This window comes from Scyliorhinus torazame, chromosome X (assembly GCF_047496885.1).
Source record: "Scyliorhinus torazame isolate Kashiwa2021f chromosome X, sScyTor2.1, whole genome shotgun sequence".
Lineage (NCBI taxonomy): Eukaryota > Metazoa > Chordata > Chondrichthyes > Carcharhiniformes > Scyliorhinidae > Scyliorhinus > Scyliorhinus torazame.
The window spans coordinates 24,598,037-24,619,334 of record NC_092738.1 but is presented as its reverse complement, the minus strand read 5'-3'; the positions used below and the strand labels follow the sequence as shown (position 1 = coordinate 24,619,334).

Below are 21,298 nucleotides of genomic sequence, written 5' to 3'. Positions count from 1 at the left end.
CGTACAGAATGGCCGTTTGGTAGTACATACAGAAGCATATATTTCAAGACACGGGAAAGGCCATCTTGCCTATCCCAGTACCCCCGCCACATGAACCATAATTCCATTTCCCTCCACTTAATATTTGCCCAGTTTTGATTGAGGAGTGAATGCTGGCCTGGATATGAGGAGAATTAAAAAACAGAAAATGCTGGATAAACTCAGCAGACCTGGCAGCATCTGTGAAGAGAGAAACAGAATTAACATTGAGTCCTTCTGACCCTTCTTCAGAATTTTGCTTTTCTAAGAGGAGAATTACTTGCTTTTCAGGGTTTCTAAACGGGGAAGCAAAGTCTTCCTTTTAATATTTCATCCAAACGGTGGTCGGTCAAACAGTTCAGCACCCCCTTGATGCTCTCCCAGAATCGGATCAAATGCTCAAAGGTTCTGGTAAGGTCTGAACACACAAGGATCAAAGAATCTCGACAGTGCAGACGGAGGCAATTTAGCCCATTGAATCTGCACCAAACATCCGAAAGAGCCCCTACCTAGACCCACACCCCAGCCCCTTAACCCCATCTTTTTTTTCTTCTTTTTTGAAATAGATTTTAGAGTACCCAATTATTTTTTTCCAATTAAGGGGCAATTTAGCGTGGCCAATCCACCTAACCTGCACATCTTTGGGTTGTGGGGGTGAACCCCACGCATACACGGGGAGAATGTGCAAACTCCACACGGACAGTGACCCGGGGTCAGGATTCGAACCCAGGTCCTCAGCGCCGCAGTCCCAGTGCTATCCACTGCACCACATGCCGCCCACCCTTAACCCCATCTAACCTTTGGATGCTAAGGGGCAATTTTATCACGGCCAATCCACCTAACCTTCTCGTCTTTGGACTGTGGGAGGAAACCGGAGCACCCGGAGGAAATCCACGCACACACGGGGAGAACAAAAGAAAGAACAAAGAAGAATTACAGCACAGGAACAGGCCCTTCGGCCCTCCAAGCCTGCGCCGATCCAGATCCTCTATCTAAAACTGTCGCCTATTTTCTAAGGATCTGTATCCCTCTGCTCCCTGCCCATTCATGTATCTGTCTAGATACCTCTTAAATGACACTATCGTGCCCGCCTCTACCACCTCCGCCGGCAATGCGTTCCAGGCACCCACCACCCTCTGCGTAAAGAACTTTCCACGCATATCTCCCTTAAACCTTTCCCCTCTCACCTTGAACTCGTGACCCCTAGGAATTGAGTCCCCCAATCTGCGGAAAAGCTTCTTGCTATCCACCCTGTCCATACCTCGCATGATTTTGTAGACCTCAATGAGGTCCCCCCTCAACCTCCGTCTTTCTAATGAAAATAATCCTAATCTACTCAACCTCTCTTCATAGCTAGCGCCCTCCATACCAGGCAACATCCTGGTGAACCTCCTCTGCACCTTCTCCAAAGCATCCACATAATTTTGGTAATGTGGCGACCAGAACTGTATGCAGTATTCCAAATGTGGCCGAACCAAAGTCTTATACAACTGTAACATGACCTGCCAACTCTTATGCTCAATACCCCTTCCGATGAAGGAAAGCATGCCGTATGCCTTCTTGACCACTCTATCGACCTGCGCAGCCACCTTCAGGGTACAATGGACCTGAACACCCAGATCTCTCTGTACATCAATTTTCCCCAGGGCTTTTTCATTTAGCGTATAGTTTGCTCTTGAATTGGATCTTCCAAAATGCATCACCTCGCATTTGCCCGGATTGAACTCCATCTGCCATTTCTCCGCCCAACTCTCCAATCTATCTATATTCTGTTGTATTCTCTGGCAGTCCCCATCACTATCTGCTACTCCACCAATCTTAGTGTCATCTGCAAACTTGTTAATCAGACCACCTATACCTTCGTCCAGATCATTTATGTATATCACAAGCCGGGAATCGAACCTGGGACCGTGGCGCTGTGAGGCGGCAGTGCCAACCACTGTGCCACCCCACAAGAGTGCTGCCAGTTAAATCACGTTGGAAAAAGGCAAATGCACAAAATGAAATCCGGGCCTGAACTGGCAGGTGAAAATTCTACAACTCCAAATGCACTGTCTGGAAAAGAAACCTGCCAAATAGAAAATATTAGGAACTGCTTTTCTTGTGTTTTATTTCAAAACCAAGTTTCATTGAGGAATACTCCTCCCCAAATAAGGATTGTTGTCTACTAGATCTCAATGACCGGTGGATAATACACCAGGTGCATTACTTTGTTATAATCACAATCCATCATTAGATTCCATACACCAATGCAGCCTCTATTTTATAATAAGACCCACCTAATGTCGCAGTTCCTCAGTTGGAAGCACTTCAGGCTACGCACAATGAAACTGAACTGAATGTGCAAGTTAGTCACACTCACAGCCAGGTGTGCAAGTTTCAAAAGGTACAACAAGGAACTGAAAATTCACAGGATTAAAATGGCAGATAGCCAGGTGTGCCTGACGTTGTTAATTTGTTTAGAAATCTGAATTTTTAAAAAAAAGACCAGAAAGCCTCAAAGGCTGACGTCTTCCGGGCTGAAGAAAGTGCCTTTTTATTCCGTTCAAACAGACAGGAGAGATGTGAAGTTGATCCGCCGCACATAGATTACAGTTGTTCATTATATTTCATTACAGGTTCGTCATTCAGTGAGCTTATTCTCTCAGCATCTCCTTTCCTCTCCTAACAAAAGCATGGGCTCGAAATCCCCCAGAACAGGTGAACCATTCAAACGTCCATTGCCTTCGGCAGGAGGGACCAGACAAGTTTAGCCATGGTTTCTATTGGGGTATGGAGGGGGAGCCCAGACCTCAGCAGAGTGGCCATTCTTAAGTCACTATTCTAGACACGGAGTGAGAGTCATCAGGTTATCAGACTTGGCATTCGTGCCAAGATCAATCTCTCTTTGCCCAATGCCCGCTCATATGCATGTCCCCCCGGCAGGAGTGAGCAGATAGTGATGGGGAGCAAAACCCAGGATTGAGATCCTGCCCCACAACCTACTACCCAGCCCAGGGATGCAGAAATCAATTGTAACCTTGCAAAGGTGGTTCAAATAACTCAACACAGTCTAGGCATAAAGCACGGGACTTCCCTGGTATGCACGGCCCAGTACCACAACAAGCAGTGTATTTACCAACAGGGAAACGTTCTAAAGTTCATTTTTCTGCCGATAGATCGACAGGTACCTCCCAGTTCCCAGGCTCAAGTGCATGATCTTCACGTGAGCTTGGAGAGGGAGTGTCAGCAGACTTTGACCTGTGGGAACAGAACTGAATCTGATTCTGTCACTCTGGGTGGACTGAAACATTTTAATCGAGATTATGTATTGCTCGGGAGGAATCAAATGTGTGTTCCTCCCTGCTCAGAAAAAAATTAAAAGGGGTGTGGGGGGGCGGGGGGGGGGGGGGGGGGGGGGGGGCGGGGGGAGAGAGCCTCATTTTATGATTGGCAAAGCCTTGTTAAAGATTTCGAATGAATTTGTGCGCATTCTGCAGCTGCAGGGTGGAATTGAAAAGCAATACCTTACTTCACACTCGAAATGGCTTCAGACAACTTCCTAAAGGATAACAGTTGGAAGTATCAGTGGCAGAGTTGAACAGTGTATTTTTCTGCCCAAGGCCATAGGTGTGCCAGACCTAGTACAATCGAGGAAGAAAAGGGTAGGTCAAGAGTGCAGAGGAGGTGCACAATTCAAAAGGTGGCCCTTGGTTGGACATAAAGTGTAGCGCGCGCGACAGTTATCTACCCCGTCCCGGCCAAGCTCATTGACCAAAGAGACTGGGCTATCTAGCCCACAAAGACCTGAAGGACAGATAACTACCTGCAATGCACCACCATTGATGACCTCAAAAGACACCTCCAATAACACAATGTCAGCGATTTTGGCTGGCGCTTTCACCTTTTGTTTTTATGCGTGATGAAATAATGAGACCACGACGTACTGAAAGTGAAGGAACTTTATTCGAGTTGTGCAGTAACAGTGTATTTGCCATTGGCGTGGCCATTGACGTCCCCTGCAAGTGGTCAGTGCGCCTTACTGTCAAGTGCTCCCATAGTTGAGGGTGTTGGTGAGTGGCTGTGTGCTGAAGAGGATACAGAAAGCTCACTGACTGTATCTGTGACTATCCCTTTGCAGCAGCACCAAGGGTCTCGCCATAGTCACTGCCAGCTCATTTCTGTCAGAGGTCATGTCCATGATGACACAATAGCACACAACTGCCAGCGATATGAGTTCCAATCAGTTGTTCCTGTGCTACTCCACAAATATCACTGGTGGAATGTATCTTTTCATGGTGCCCACTGATCTCTGTGAGTATAGAACATTGAGCATCTATGAAAGTCTTAGAATCCTTCATTATGGTCACTGTGACCTGTTCCCTTTGGAAGTGGGAGCCAGCTACGACTGCATCTTGGGAGTTTGGGCCCCAAAAGTCTCCTTGGCAGGAGTGGGAGAATTCAGATGTCTCTCCTGCCGACACCATTGGTAGCGCCATTACCCAATGTCGGATTGCAGTCTATACAACAGGTGCTCCACAATGTCACTTACATGCAACATGGCGATACCTATCTGGGTGTTGGAAGTTCCACACAACCCAAACCACCTTCCAATGCAGCGTGTAAGGAGGCAGGTTAGGCCACCATGAGGTGCTGTGTGTTTGAAGTCAGGCCCGCTAAGGGTCTGTAACCCATGCAACTCTATAGGGACATGTTAGCCCCTGCACCAGCTGGCTCCCCAAGCGCTGCTATCCACTCTCTATCGGTGCCGTTTGTATCACTGTCAACCCCTCCTGCAGTTTGTATATTTGTGCTCATATACATTGGGGGTGACAACAGTGCTTATGTTTGTAGTGGTCCTCTGGTGCATTTGGCTATCCATGTGTTCTGCGGACAGAGCTGTATGCACATCAGGAGTACTTCAGCACACGTCCAGTTGCGTACTATTTTGCCACTGCGTGCACTATTATGCGCTTGTGCAGAATTAGTGCTTATGGACATGTTGAGGAACACATGGTGCAATCACAGAGTATATGAGTCATACATACCAGCAGTTCTGCGCTCCCCTCCAATCTCCACAGTCCCAACTCTCCCTCCCGAATAAATCAACCAAAGCTTCCTCATATGGAGTGAGTTCCTGAATGCCTGGGGTCCATCACTTGTTCCATTTCATGGCCTTCAGGTAAATGCAGTGTTGCCTTTAAAACAAAAGAGTAGTGGGGATTGAGTCAGGATAATGTGGTCTGTGGAAATTCCTTCTTGCAATACATACTCTCTCTACCCCACCCCCCAACATGGCATGTTTCGTGCTATTTGCATGACACTACAATTTTTGGTTCTCAAAAGTATTATTCGTTGCTTCCATTTCTCTGAGCCTGCACAGTTTATACATTTAACTACTCTCCTTCAGTTCCATATATATTCTGCGCTGTTAGTTTACAGTAATATTGATGCCTTACCTTTATGCTTTTCTTTTAAACCGGCAGCTTCTTCCAGACCTGCAGCTAGGTCCTCGGTTGTTGAGAAAGCGTTCATTTTGGCAGTGATACTATTGCGACACTTGGCGCCTCCTTTGCGTGTTTAAGAGCTGGCCTCTCCCATCAGTAATGTGTTGGCATCTTTCCGTGTGTGAGCTGACCAGCGCTTGTCGAGCTCCGTCGTAAAATTGACTTTAATCATCCCTGTTGGCGTTCAGACATTTCGTCAAAAATTGCGCACTGCAAAGCTACTCATTGCGGCAAACGGAAATGCACTTTCAGAAGCTGCACGTGGAAGCTGCACCCTGCCACGGTTTCTTGAGCAGCCTAGGAAAAGACAAGCTTCTTTTTTTTTCATGAAAGGAGCAATATCAGACCCGATGTCTACACAGTCAGTGGGGCGAGAGCGGGAAGCAGAAATCTCTGCTGATGACCACCTTGAGGCACTGTAATCAGTTGAAGATTCTCTGTCGTTTCAACTGACTCAATCCAGAAACCTTCTGGGTCCATATAACTCAGCTGGGCGCACTGAAATCTGGTTTTTTAAAGATTATTTCCTCTCAATTCCACACCACATCTCAACTTTCCGATCAACAGGATGGACAAAATGCTTCCATCTTACTCTACTGAATCAATACTGAATCCTGAAAAGACAGGAGTGCAGCCCCGCATGGTTTTACCCTCTGATTTCTCCCTAACCCTCTTCACGGGGATATCGAACCCCGGTTTCAGAGATTATGGGCACATTCATATATTCTACCCTTCCAGTCTGTTTTCGAGCATTTGCTTCATGTTACTGCATTGTAACAGTAACACGTCCCGAAAGATGTGCTGTTAGGTGAATTGGACATTCTGAATTCTCCCTCTGTGACCCGAACAGGCGCCGGAATGTGGCGACTAGGGGATTCTCACAGTAACTTCATTGCAGTGTTAATGTAAGCCTACTTGTGACAATAAAGATTATTATTATTGCCTGAACTCCCCTACTGCACACATGGGTTTAAGATTAAAACCTCACCCCACGTAGCCTCAAGCTTTGTAATTAATTAACCTCAATTATCTGTCCAGTGTGCTCAATTATCCTTAACTAGTTACAAATGAGGTGTTAATTGCTAATATTTTTAATCATAAAGTTGCTTAACACATTCCTTCCAATTTCACCGACACAAATTGCTTTTCTTTTATGATGAGAGATTTTTTTTTTTAATTTTAGAGTACCCAGTTATTTTATTTTTCCAATTAAGGAGCAATTTAGCGTGGCCAATCCACCTACCCTGCACGTCTTTGTGTTGTGGGGGCGAAACCCACGCAGACACGGGGAGAATGTGCAAACTCCACACGGACAGTGATCCAGGGCCAGGATCAAACCCGGGTCCTCAGTGCCGTGAGGCAGCAGTGCTAACCACTGCGCTACTGTGTCGCCCCATGATGAGAGATATTGATGAACCCCTTCATTCATACAAACAGATTACAGTTTGAAGAGAGTGCATACTTGGTTGGCATTAATCTGATTTCCAAATCAGAATTGGTTTAAATTATTACTTCATTTAAATCACAAATCTGGTTGTGTCGTCTCATAAGATTCACCACATTGAACATAAAATATTTGTTCCTGAATCAACAGTCAGGGGTTATTCATTTAAAATCATTATGTGGCGAATGAGGATCACTGAAGCACAGGATTGTTATGGCACGGAAGAAGCCCATTCGGCCCATCGTGTCTGCACCAGCCCTCCAAACGAGCATCGTGACTTAGTGCCCATTCCCCTGCCTTTTCCCCGTACCCCTGCTCATTGTTTCGATTCAAATAATCATCTAACGCCCTCTTGAATGCCTCGATTGGTACCCGCCTCCACCACACTTCCAGACAGTGCATTCCAGACCCCAAACACTTCCTGGGTGAAAATGCTTTTTGTCCTCATGTCAGTTTTCCTACTTTTTTTGTCAATGATTTTAAATCTGTGCTCTCTCGTCATTGATCCTTTCACGAGAGGGAACAGTTTCCCGCCGTCTACTCTGTCCACCTGTCGACTCTGTCCAGGTCCTCATCATTTTGGATACTTCTTTCAGATCTCCTCTCAGCCACCTCATCTACATGAAAAAGAATCCCAGCTTCTCCAATCGATCTTCATGACGGAAGTCATGATTGAAGTCAAAGATGTGCAGGCTAGGTGGATTGGCCATGCTAAATTCCCCCTTAACTGGAGTTACAGGGATAAGTCAGGGAGTTGGGTCTAAGTAGGGTTCTCTTTCAGAGGGTCGGTGCAGACTCAATGGGCCGAATGGCCTCCTTCTATTCTGTAGGGATTCTAAGTTTCTCATTCCTGGAATAACTTTTGTAATCTTCTTCTGCATTCTCTCCAATGCCTTCACATTCTTCCTAAAATGTGACTCACAGAACTACACAATATTCCAGCTGAAGTCTAACTAGTGTTTTTTATAAGTTCAACATAATCTCCCTGCTCTTGTATTCCAATTATAATAATTAATAAAACCTAGGATAATGTATGCTTTATTAACCACTCTCTTGAACAGTCCCGCCACCATCGATGATCTATTCAGATACACACCCAGGCCCCTCTGCTCCTCCGGCTCAGTTAGAATTGCACCTTTATTTTATACTGTCCGAAATTCTCCGGTTGTTGGGATGCTTTTTTCCCGGGGGCAGCGCACTCTCCGCCGCCAGCGAACAGCACGCCGTTGAGAAACCCGCTCGGGGACCAGAGAATCCCGCCCACTGTCTCCCTATGTTCTTCCCACCAAAATATATCACCTCACATTTCTCCACATTGAACATTGTCCGCCACCTAACCATCCACTCCACCAGCTTGCCTACGTCCGTGTAAAGTTCCACACCTCACGGTTTACAATACTTCCAAATTCTGCATCGTTAATCCAACAGGAAAAAGGTAATTCGAGGTTCGTTGGAACCTGCAATGGTTTGGACAGAGACCAATGTATCGTTAAAGAGAAAAATGGGAAGTATTTGATCAGGAAGGTACGCGGCTATGGGGAGACAGTGGGGGCAGTGAAATTAGTTTTTAATTATCCAGTAAAGAGCTGACACAGATGTGATGGTTTGAATGGCTTCCTTCTGTGCTGTAAACGTCCAAGGTTTGACATGTTGCAAATAAGGTGTCATCATTTATTTTGATGATTTCCCCCCCACTTCAGTTCCACTCCTCAGAAGAGGGTGGTTCCATTGTTCCTTCCCCAAGCTTCCATTCTTTATATTTGATGTTGCGTAGTAAGCTCTGGTAGATCATTCTACCATGGTTGACATTGACAGTCCAGTCCTGTCCTTATGGCCAGGCATTATCAAGTATTGGTCATCACCCGGCAATCAGGAGCAGCATACGTTGGCTAATTTCCTGCTCATACCCTTCCGAGCCCAGGAACTGTTCACTGGAACTATTTTCCCCTAGTTCTTTTTCCTCTCTCCTCCTGAAGGCACTGCATCACATTGGAATACTGTTCCATGGGTGTTGGTCACTCCCCAGTACCTTGTCCCAAATGGCCATTCGATCACGAGGAGGAGTTATGTGCCTTTCAGGGACAGAGGCCAACTGTAATGTCACGGCCTCTGTCATAGTCAAGATCAGTGATGTCAGCGCAGATGATGGATGGAACCTGTGGACCCTGTTGATTTGAACGAGTCAGCAATGAACCACAAGATGCTCTAAATCACTGAGTCAACTGAAGTGGGCTGGTTTAGCTCAGTGGGCTAGACAGCTGGTTTGTGATGCAGAACAAGGCCAGCAGCGTGGGTTCAATTCCCGTACCAGCTGAGAATTCTGAATTCTCCCTCTGTGTACCCGAACAGGCACCGGAATGTGGCGACGAGGGGATTTTCACAGTAACTTCATTGCAGTGTTGCCTACTTATGGCAATAAAGATTAATTATCTTATCTTTTTTGAAGTGAAAACGGAACATGCTGGAAAGGCCTGTCAGCATCTAAGAAAAAAGGAGGAAAACTTGCATGTGGAAAACGCTTCATCATATCACAAAGGAACGTCGCAAAATGCCTCACATACAATGAACGACTGATGGTCGAGATTATGCAAAGCTATTTTGCGCACAGAAAGATTCTATGAATAGCGGTGAGGAACTAAACTGCTTTGAATACAGTTCAGGATCAACGTGCAATGTCCTGTGTAATGTTTCTCAGAGATCTTTCTGGAACATGGAAACAGAGGAACTTGAGAGTCAGTGAAGCAACACTTCAAATGCAGCATTTTTAGGCCACCAAGATGATAATTTTTTTAATCACTCATTTTGAGTTTGGAGCACACCCCTGGAGTAGTTCTAGACTCGCATCTGCCATTTGCACCCAGAAATCACTGCAAAATGTCTACAGTCATCAACCAACGGCCAGAGAACTCCAGCTACTAACTCTGGGGCCTTGACAAGATCAAGACACTCTGCATGATCAACGTTGTTAGCAGAAACTAATGTCACTGCGTCCTGATGTCCTAAGCAGTCTGTGGTTCCTTAAGCCGCCAGGTATCCTTCATAACCCACAGTCAGGGGACCTTACTCTTTACCTTTGACCCATTGGGATTACAAGGCCTGCACCAAGTGTTTTCTGCTCCATCTTGTCCACATCAACTCAAGGGACAGGAACAAGCCCATGTCAGTCAGTGTCTGGGGCAAACAATCCCTCGAAAAAAAATTATGACTGTATTTGATACATTTTTAAATAAATATTTGATGAAATGTGACGCTTTTATAAAGGCCACGAGGAGTCCACACTGAGTTTTGTAGAAACAAGAACTTACTTTATTTTACACTTTACTATTATATACAGCTCCAGTAGTTCACCGACTGGTCTTCTCCAGTCGATACCTTACTGGCTGACTCTATACAAAGCCAGACATTGTTAAAGGTCCCCGCCCCCTTATCGGGGGAGCTCGCACTCTGCAGGATCCACACGATAGTTGATCAACCCAACCCCGTACGACCCGTGTGCATTATAATAGAAGCAAAATACTAAATAGAATGGAAAGGTTTGTGGAATAAAAAAGGTTAATAGGTGATGGGTAGCACGGTAGCACAGTGGTTAGCACTGTTGCTTCACAGCACCAGGGTCCCAGGTTCGATTCCCGGCTTGGGTCACTGTCTGTGCGGAGTCTGCACGCTCTCCCCGTGTGTGCGTGGGTTTCCGCCGGGTGCTCCGGTTTCCTCCCACAGTCCAAAGACGTGCAGGTTAGGTGGATTGGCCATGATAAATTGTCCCTTAACTGGAGTTACGGGGATAAGGCAGGGAGTTGGGTCTAAGAAGGGTTCTCTTTCAGAGGGTCGGTGCAGACTCAATGGGCTGAATGGCCTCCTTCTGCACTGTATGTTCTATGTTCTATGAGTGCTGTTTCAGGTTAACTCATGACTACAGGGCGTGGGGAGATAGGTACCAACTGATAAAAGGAAAGTTCAGGACAGTGAGTGCATGAGTTACCTGGAATGGTTTCTAGTGAAGGCAACAGTTCAAGTCATTCAAGTGAGACACCTTGGCCACAATTCTCCGGTTGTTGGGATTCAATCTCCCCGTGAGCAGTGCACCCAGCGCCCACGGGTTTCCCGGCGGCATGGGCTGGTTAGTGGGCCTTTTTTGTGACGGCCACGAAGAATCCAGCACGAGTTTTAAGGATACAAAGTAATAACATTTATTTACAATAACATATATATATAACAGTAGCAGCAACTTCCCTTGCTGCACACTCCTTCCTCCTGGTTCCTAAACTGGCCAGCTTTATTTATACTTGGAGTTTACTAATGGTTTCTCCGCCCCCCTCATTGGGGAAGCTCATACTCCCACAGGATTGTGGGATAGTCATTAGTCCCCAGCCAATGGTAAGTAGGCAGGTTATAACATCCCTCCCCCCCAAAGTCCAAGGGATCCACCGAAGACCCTGGCGAAGGAGGGCGTCGGACTCGTTTTGCCGCAGGCTGGACACCATTTGCTCGTGGCGCTGGATCAGGCGGCGCGTAACGAGACGGAGACCGGCGCTTCCGTGATGAACGGCGCGGTTGTACATCCACGGCCCGTAGACCCGAGGAGTCTCCCTCTGATGCATCCTGTGTCTCCATCTCGGAGTCAGAGTCTGCTGCCTCCGTCATGTCAGTGTCTCTATCTCCATTCGGTCCCGTAACGACCTGCGCAGGCTTCGAGTGAGGCACCAGTGGAAGATTGTGAGGACTACCTTCCCTTGTCTCTGGTCTTTGCCGCTGTAGAAATGAGCTCCGGGGGCGGGGAATCTTTGGAGGGGATAGTCTTCTGGACCAAACGTGGTCTACATGTTTGCGCTGGAGACGACCCTGGGCTTGCACCTGGTAAGATATAGGGCCCGTTTGGCGAAAGATTACACCAGGAACCCACTGGGCACCACCAGCAAAATTCCGAATGAACACTGGGTCACCGGGCGCAAACTGCCGAATCGGCCGATGCCGAGAAAATCCCTGTCCCTGCCGTTCTTGTGTGCGGCGTACTTTTGCGCCAATGTCCGGGAAAACCATCCTAAGGCGGGTGCGAAGTCTCCGGCCCATTAGGAGTTCTGCGGGAGCTACTCCACTCACCGCATGGGGGGTGGTCCTGTACGTAAACAAAAAGTGAGCCAGTCTCGTGTCCATTGATCCGGAAGACTGCTTCTTTAGGCCTCTTTTGAATGTCTGCACTGCGCGCTCTGCCAACCCATTTGAAGCCGGGTGGTAAGGGGCAGTGCGGATATGGCGTATGCCGTTCATCTTCATGAACCTCGCAAACTCCCCACTCGTGAATGGAGTGTCGTTATCCGTGACCAGCACCTCGGGGAGGCCATGCGTACTAAACGACAAACGCATCTTTTCAATTGTTGCGCAGGACGTTGTCCCCTGCATCGTATGCACCTCTAGCCATTTGGACTGGGCGTCAATTAGTAGAAGGAACATGGATCCTTGAAAAGGGCCTGCGAAATCTGCATGCAAGCGCGCCCAAGGCCGCCCTGGCCATTCCCAGTGATGTAGGGGCGCGGCCGGCGGAAGCTTCTGATGCTCCTGGCAAATGGAGCAGTTTTGGGCCACCTTCTCAATGTCGGTGTCGAGGCCTGGCCACCAGACATAACTCCGGGCCAACATTTTCATTTTGGTCACACCTGGATGCCCATTGTGCAAGTCTGTTAGTATCAACTCCTGGCCTTTTTCCGGGACAATCACACGCGTCCCCCACAAGAGGATGCCATCTTCCACGCTGAATTCTGACAGCTTGGAGGAAAATGCCCGCAACTCGCCTGGGAGCTGTCTATGCTGCCCACCATACAGGACTATGTGCCGAACCTTTGACAGGACTGGCTCCCTCTGGGTCCACTCACGGATCTGTGATGCCGTGACAGGCAAGGTGTCCATAAAATTTAGGGTTGCAACCACCTCACCGGTCGTGGGGGTCGACATGGGGCCGGTCGATAAAGGCAATCGGCTCAGTGCGTCGGCATTTGCTATCTGCGTACCTGGTTTGTGCTCCAGAGAATACTCGTATGCAGCAAGCAACAAAGCCCAGCACTGGATCCGTGCGGAAGCAATGGGCGGTATTGGCTTATCCTCTCTGAAAAGTCCCAGCAGAGGCTTATGATCAGTCACGATAGTGAAATGGCGGCCGTACACGTACTGGTGGAAGCGTTTCACCGCAAAAACCACTGCCAGGCCCTCCTTCTCGATCTGCGCGTACTTTTTCTCCGCTGCAGTCAATGTGCGGGAGGCGAAAGCTATCGGTCGCTCGGCCCCGTTCTCCATCTTGTGGGACAGGACAGCCCCAATACCATACGGGGATGCATCACATGTGACGAGCAAAGGCTTTCCAGGATCATAGTGGGTTAGTAACCCAGACGACGACAATTGTTGCTTTACCCGTCGGAAAGCGGTTTCTTGAGGCTGACCCCAAACCCAGGTGTGATTTTTCTTTAGCAGAAGGTGCAAGGGGGCCAGCGTAGTTGCCAGATTGGGGAGGAACTTCCCGTAATAGTTTACGAGACCGATAAAAGAACGAAGATGCGAAGTGTCAGTCAGGGCGGGGGCCTGTTGAATTGCACGCACCTCCTCTGTGACGGGGTGCAAACCTTCACGGTCCACCCGATAACCTAGGTAGACTACTTCCTTTGCCTGAAATACGCACTTTGTGCGACGTAAACGGACTCCAGCCTCCGAAAGGCGTCTAAGGACAGCCTCCAGATTTTCCAAATGTTCCTGCTCCGACGTCCCTGTGATCAAAACGTCATCTAGGTAGACAGCCACACGTGGTAAACCTCTCAAAATGCCCTCCATAACACGTTGAAAAATTGCGCAGGCAGAGGATACTCCAAAGGGCAACCGTGTATATTCATACAGGCCCCGGTGTGTGTTAATCGTTACATATGGTTGGGAGGCAGGGTCCAGCTCCAACTGCAGGTAGGTGTGACTCATATCTAATTTTGTGAACGAGAGTCCACCTGCAAGCTTCGCGTAGAGATCCTCTATGCGAGGCATTGGATATCGGTCGAGTCGGGAAGCCGTATTCACTGTAAGTTTATAGTCGCCACACAAGTGAACTGTGGCATCTGGCTTCATTACAGGTACAATTGGTGCTGCCCAGTCAGCAAATCGGACGGGCCTGATAATACCCAAACTCTCCAAACGAGTGAGCTCCCCTTCTACCTTCTCGAGCAAGGCGTAAGGCACCGGGCGCGCCCGGAAATAGCGCGACGTGGCTCCTGGTTCGACTTGGATACGGGCTACGGCCCCTTTTATTTTCCCCAAACCAGGCTGGAATACATCTGGGTATTGTCCTAGCACCTCAGTCAACCCTTCAGAAACTGTTGGGAGGATGTGCTGCCATTGCAACCGCAAATGGCGCAACCAGTCCCGACCCAACAGGCTGGGCCCATGGCCACGCACTACGATAAGTGGGAAACGCCCCTCCTGGCGTCCATAAACAACAGGGGTCATTGTAGTTCCTGCAATGTCCAGTGGTTCCCCCGTGTAGGTGGCCAACCTGGCCTGTGAGTCGGTTAATGTAAGGGTCTGTATACTCTGCTTGATGTGGTCGAATGTCCTCTGGGCGATCACGGAGACCACTGCGCCAGTGTCCAACTCCATCTCAAGTGGGTGGCCATTGACCCGTACTGTCACCCTAATGGGGGCCACACGGGGAGCTGCCACACAATGCAGCTGCAGGCAGTCGTCCTCCGTCTCCATGTCCTCAGGAGTAGTCGCCGCAGGTTCATCCACATGGAAGGTACGGCCCCTGGGCTGGTCCCAGTTACGGCCACTGGGCTGGTCCCAGTTTTGGTCGGAACGACGGCGCCTCTGGCGTCCCCAGGACCGCCGTCCGCGACGGGGTCGACGCCTACAAGTCTGACACGGACATGGCTCCTCATCCATTGGCTCTGGAGAAGGCTCCCTTCGGGGAGGAATGTCCGACGGCCACTGGCGTCGGTCCGGTCGTTGCCTCGCCCAAGGTACCGCAGGAGTGCGGGGGGACGTTTTTGGACGGAAAGGGTTGCGCCCCCAAGGCATGCACTTCCATTCCCTGTAGCTCCTGCACTCCTCGTTCTGCGCTCTCTCGGGACAAGACTATTTGAATGGCCTGTTGAAAAGTCAATGTTGGTTCAGCTAACAACTTTCTCTGGGTGGCCGCATTGTTAATACCACAAACCAAACGGTCGCGTAACATTTCTGACAAGGTCTCACCATAGTCACAGTACTCCGCAATCCTGCGTAGCCTGGATAGAAAATCGGCAAGGGATTCTCCAGGGGTCCTCTCAGCGGTATTAAACCGGTAACGCTGGACTATCGTGGACGGGGTTGGGTTAAAATGTTGCCCCACTATATTCACAAGTTCATCAAACGTTTTGGTGTCCGGTGCAGCTGGGTACGTAAGGCTCCTAATCACCCCAAACGTATGCGGGCCGCAGGCGGTGAGCAATATGATCACCTGGCGCCCGTTTTCGGTGATATTGTTTGCCCGGAAATAGCAACGCATCCGTTGTGTGTACTGGTTCCAGCTTTCCAGCGCAGCATCAAAAACAGCCAAACGTCCGTACAGAGGCATGGTAGAATAGAAAACAACTTCCAACCTGTATCCAACAAAAATCCAGGGAGGTGGCTTCAGCAGTGTAGACAGCTATTCACTTTAACCCTCGTCGCCAGTTTTGTGAGGGCCACGAAGAATCCAGCACAAGTTTTAAGGATACAAAGCAATAACATTTATTTACTATAACATATATACATAACAGCAGCAGCAACTTCCCTTGCTGCACACTCCTTCCTGCTGTTTCCAAACTGGCCAGCTTTATTTATACTTGGAGTTTACTAATGGTTTCTCCGCCCCCCTCATTGGGGAAGCTCATACTCCCACAGGATTGTGGGATTGTCATTAGTCCCCAGCCAATGGTAAGCAGGCCGGTCATAACAGCCTTCTTGACTACCTTCTGCAGCATTCAGTAAACCAATCTCATTTTAATGCCCTAAAAAATTAAAATCAGACATTTTGAATGATTTAATGTTTCAGGAAAGAGTCAATACAGAGCCTCATCCTTGCAAAACCTTTTCGGTTTTTTAATGTATCAACCTTCTTTCTATTATTCATTTTGTGAGGCAAGATTATGGACTGGATTCTCCGGACCCCAGTTGCATGTTCCTCTGCGGCGCCCCATTCATGGGGGGGGGCGGGATTCTATCTTCCCGTCGCTTGTCAATGGGATTTCCCATTGAAGCCATCCCACACCGCCGGGAAACCAGCGGGCGGGGGTGCGCGGCCGGCGGGGAAAGAGAATCCCAACACCCAGAGAATTCCGTCTTAGATTCCTCTCTCAATCGGAACAATAATCCTGCTTATTTCTGATAAAATTCACACTGGAAGCCCTTTCAAACTATGTATTTAGCAGTGGACAGCAGTGATCATGGACAAGGCTGGACAACCATAATAATAATCATCGCTTATTGTCACAAGTAGGCTTCAATGCAGTTACTGTGAAAGGCCTCTAGTCGCCACATTCCGGCGCCTGTTCGGGGAGGCTGGTACGGGAATTGAACCGTGCTGCTGGCCTTGTTCTGCATTACAAATGTGAGGTAATGCATTTTGGAAGGTCTAATGCAGGTAGGGAATATACAGTGAATGGTAGAACCCTCAAGATTATTGAAAGTCAGAGAGATCTAGGTGTACAGGTCCACAGGTCACTGAAAGGGGCAACACAGGTGGAGAAGGTAGTCAAGAAGGCATACGGCATGCTTGCCTTCATTGGCCGGGGCATTGAGTATAAGAATTGGCAAGTCATGTTGCAGCTGTATAGAACCTTAGTTAGGCCACACTTGGAGTATAGTGTTCAATTCTGGTCGCCACACTACCAGAAGGATGTGGAGGCTTTAGAGAGGGTGCAGAAGAGATTTACCAGGATGTTGCCTGGTATGGAGGGCATTAGCTATGAGGAGAGGTTGAATAAACTTGGTTTATTCTCACTGGAACGAAGGAGGTTGAGGGGCGACCTGATAGAGGTATACAAAATTATGAGGGGCATAGACAGAGTGGATAGTCAGAGGCTTTTCCCCAGGGTAGAGGGGTCAATTACTAGGGGGCATAGGTTTAAGGTGTGAGGGGCAAGGTTTAGAGTAGATGTACGAGGCAAGTTTTTTACACAGAGGGTAGTGGGTGCCTGGAACTCGCTACCGGAGGAGGTAGTGGAGGCAGGGGCGATAGTGACATTTAAGGGGCATCTTGACAAATACATGAATAGGATGGGAATAGAGGGATACGGACCCAGGAAGTGTAGAAGATTTTAGTTTAGTTGGGCAGCATGGTCGGCACGGGCTTGGAGGGCCGAAGGGCCTGTTCCTGTGCTGTACTTTTCTTTGTTCTTTGTTCTTACAAGCCAGCTGTTCAGCCCACTGTGCTAAACCAGCCCCTCAACCATAGGGTGGCCTTTGACTGCAGGGTGGACTGTGAAAGGTATCTATTTTGCCAGGCTTGGCTGATGGCAGGATGCATCGGCCATGGAGGGGAAGGAAGATGAATCAGTCAGTGAACACGATTGTAGCAGACCAGGCCAGGTCAGTTGTGACAATATGAAATTCTGGGCCTCGCCCAGAACAGTTAGCCTCCCAGCCCCTTGAAGTTGGAGACAGGGGACGAGGAAATGGGGAGGCTAATTAAGAATAAGAAGTCAAGGCATGTTATGGCAGAGAAATAATTAGAAGAATAAAATACAGAATGCACACTGCAGAAACTAGCAAACCCAGAGGCTTGGCTCATTTTAAACTCCAAATGTCATGGCGAGATTTGAACTTCACATCCTGGGGAACCCGAGACATGGGCTCGATTGTTTAAGGCCCGTGATTTAATCTAAAAAGAAACGCCCCATTGATAGCATTCAGGGCAAATTTTCTGGATGTTTTTCAGTCAATGCATGAAGGGGCCTTATCCCTCCCTCGTCCACCCTCACCATGAATGTTTGATGAAGCGTTACTGGAGGCAGGGTGACTGCCAGAGATTAGGGGCAGCGCCAAATGCCGCTGCAGTTTAAGTCTGATAAGAAGCTCCCAATTCCTATTTTATTCATGTGACGATAGGCTTTCCAGGTCATCTGCTAACCACATCATTAGTGTGTGCCTGTTCGGTTCCGGTTGACGTTGTGTTAATGACCTGGAAATTAGGCCGTCTCGTTTTATGTCCATAAAGCACCACTTTTGGTATGAAGCAAAATTTGGCACTCGATGGGCTGAGTTCTCTCACTATACCTCTGTATTTGATGTTTGCATTGTTAGCCAAAGTCAACTCCTTTCTCAAACCTTTTTTCCTCATGCTGCTTTTATGACAATTTCCTGCCCTCCCCTCTTTGGCATTGTCCATCTCTGTGGGTACCAGTTGTTTTCTTGTGCCTTGTCCCCAAAATAGAACGATTTGCATTCATTCCCTAGCTTAGCACGTCTCTCAAAAGCACACGGCATTCATTTTGCACGCGGCAAGGAGACAGAAATAGCAAATGAAATGAATGACCGGTTAATCTGTTTTTGGTGGCGTTTGGTTGGAAAAGGAATGTTGGCCGGGACATCAAGCGAACTCCCTATTTAAGCTTAAATACTGTCACAAGAGTTTTAACTTTCATCTGAGCTGCCGGAGTAGCTAAATAGGGCAAGCCCTCACTTAAGCCTTGAATCCACAACTTTCTACTAACTGAGCCAGTTCGAATATGCCATTCATCACATGTCAAACTGGACTGTGCCGGTTTAGCCTATTAGTTACCGGAGTGTGGTTAAGACACAACGTACGGGAGAATGTTGGCATTGCAGTGCCAAGGAGGGAATGGGGCTAAGATGGAGAAGAGAAAGGTAACATCAATGTAAGCGGATGCGTTAAACCAAACTTTGCATGCACCTACATTTCGTTTTTTAAAATAAATTTAGAGTCCCCAGTTCTTTTTTCCCAATTATGGGGCAATTTAGCGCGGCAAACCCACCTACCCTGCACATCTTTGGGTTGTGGGGGCGAAACCCACGCAAACACGGGGAGAATGTGCAAACTCCACACGGACAGTGACCCAGGGCCAGGATCGAACCCGGGACCTCGACGCTGTGAGGCAGCAGTGCTAACCACTGCGCCACCGTGCCGCCTCGCTGGGGGAGCATTTCTAAAGATTTTTAAACCAAAAACACACCGTCAATTCTCCACCGGCCGGATTCTCCGTGTTCCGCCGACAGTGCACCCCCTCCCGTGGGAAATCCCATGGGCCAGAGGCGGGAATGGAGAATCCCACTGCCAGTGACAGCACTCCGCTGAGAGACACACGGCTGGGGAGGCGGGCAATTCACCCCAATTCTTCTGAAGTAAAATACTCCGAAAAAAGGCCTCTACATTTCTTCCAATGCAGCTGCCAGGGTCTGTGACAATTTTCCTTATTATGCACGACATGCGTCCTACGCAAGTGTGATAACTATATTACCGATTAGTATTCTCACAGCACATTTTTTGTGTGTTTTTGTGAGAAGTTCTGGATTCCTGTCTGGGTGTATTTAACCCACTGCTATTCCACTGACTTCTAGAATTCATAATGGAACCTACTGTACCAGCAAATTGCAGACAGGCAAGTTAATCAGACGAATGAGGCGGCATCTCAATTCGGCTGCTGTCCTCAATTCCCCAGTAAAGTTCATGATTATTCATTCTGAGTATCAACTTCTGTCTCAGCAATTGCTTTGTCTGCAGCTTGTTCCAACAGTTGCCCATGTTCTAACAGGAGTATGCACTCCATATTCCTGTGTGCTGGCTGATTGGTTGTCACCTGTAAAATATTACAGTATCTTGTAAATATATCCTCATTTAAGTTCAAACATCCTGAATGAAGTATGGACAAATCAGAATGTTGCATTTTCAGGTCCCGTAAAGGGATGGGATTAAGATAATAGACGAACAGGAGTGCATCACAAGCCAGTAACAACATCAAGATTCAAAGGTGTCACAACTTGCAAGAGGAAATTATGACAACTTAAGAAAGTTCCTGAAGATGTGCTACAGCCCCAAGAAATATCTCCACGTATAATTTCCTCTTCCTGATGTTTTTCCTCGCAAGAATTTGGACGCTAACACAAACTGGCTGGGTAAAGGAGAATGGAGTGAGGTTCACAGAAGACGGAACAGGGCTAATCGATAGGCTGGGTTGGCGATGGAAATGAAATGAAAATGAAAATCGCTTATTGTCACGAGTTGGCTTCAATGAAGTTACTGTGAAAAGCCCCTAGTCGCCACATTCCGGCGCCTGTTCGGGGAGGCTGGTACGGGAATTGAACCGTGCTGCTGGCCTGCCTTGGTCTGCTTTCAAAGCCAGCGATTTAGCCCAGTGTGCTAAACCAGCCCCTCCCAGCCAGGAAGGGAGCCTGGCCGGAATTTCCTGGCCGTTCGCTGGCAGCGGGATTCAATCTTCCCGCCGCTTGTCGATGGGATTTCCCATTGACGCCACCGCACGTCACCAGGAAACCCGCTGGCAGGGGCACACTGCCAGGGGGAAAAGTGAATCCTGACGACCGGACAATTCTGGCCAATGTTCTAAATCAGGGATGCCTTCCAGAACCAAAATAACCCAGAATTTTGTACTTCAATCAACCGTAAAAAAGTGTTAGAAAATATAAATTTTAAGAAAAAGTTTGGAAAAACAAGGATTCCCCAACTAAAAATGGAACAAACAGCCTCGTCGCTCCCAACTACACCGTCAAGTCGCGCAAGAGGCCCCTCGCGAGATTTGTGACGCTTGAGCCGCCTCGTAAGATCTAACGAGACATCGCGATTTGCATCTTGCCCTCACTGGGCAGGATCCAGATTTACATATTTAAGTGAGTAGTTAGCTTCACTTGTATATGTCAGATTTTCTCAAGGCCCGAGGTTGCACGCCCGTGCCTGGGAGACCTCGCCATGGCGCTGTGTAACATTGATCCACACAAACGTGACCCAGGCGTAACAGCCCTGGGGGGGGTCTCCCAGGCCACTGGAGGTCCCCGGATGGTCAGCGTCTTGGCAGGGTGGTACCCTGGCACTCCTGCTGCAACCTTGGCACTGCCAGCCTGGCACCCCTGCGCTTCCAACCTGGCAGCCTGACAGTGTCACCCTGTCACTGCCAGTGTGCTTGGGTGGCACTGCCAGGCTGGCAAGGGCACTGCCAGGGTGCCACTGCCAGGATTGGGCCCTGCCCTTGTGATGTGGGGTGAGGGGGTGCTCGAGGACCCCCTGACAAGTAAGTTGGGACGTTGAGGTGTGGGGGGGGGGGGGGGGGGGGTCCGGAAGCTACAGTGGGGGGTCCGGAGGTCGGGGTAAGTGTGGCCTCGGCGTGGCGCCCCTCAC

At 48.5% G+C, this 21,298-nt stretch overlaps 1 protein-coding gene across 1 annotated transcript in view; it reads right to left on the bottom strand.

Moving 5' to 3' along the window:
* The window catches only part of LOC140405414 (sonic hedgehog protein-like), a 275,699-nt gene that overhangs the window by 98,324 nt on the left and 156,077 nt on the right, over positions 1 to 21,298 (bottom strand). The window lies entirely within an intron of this gene.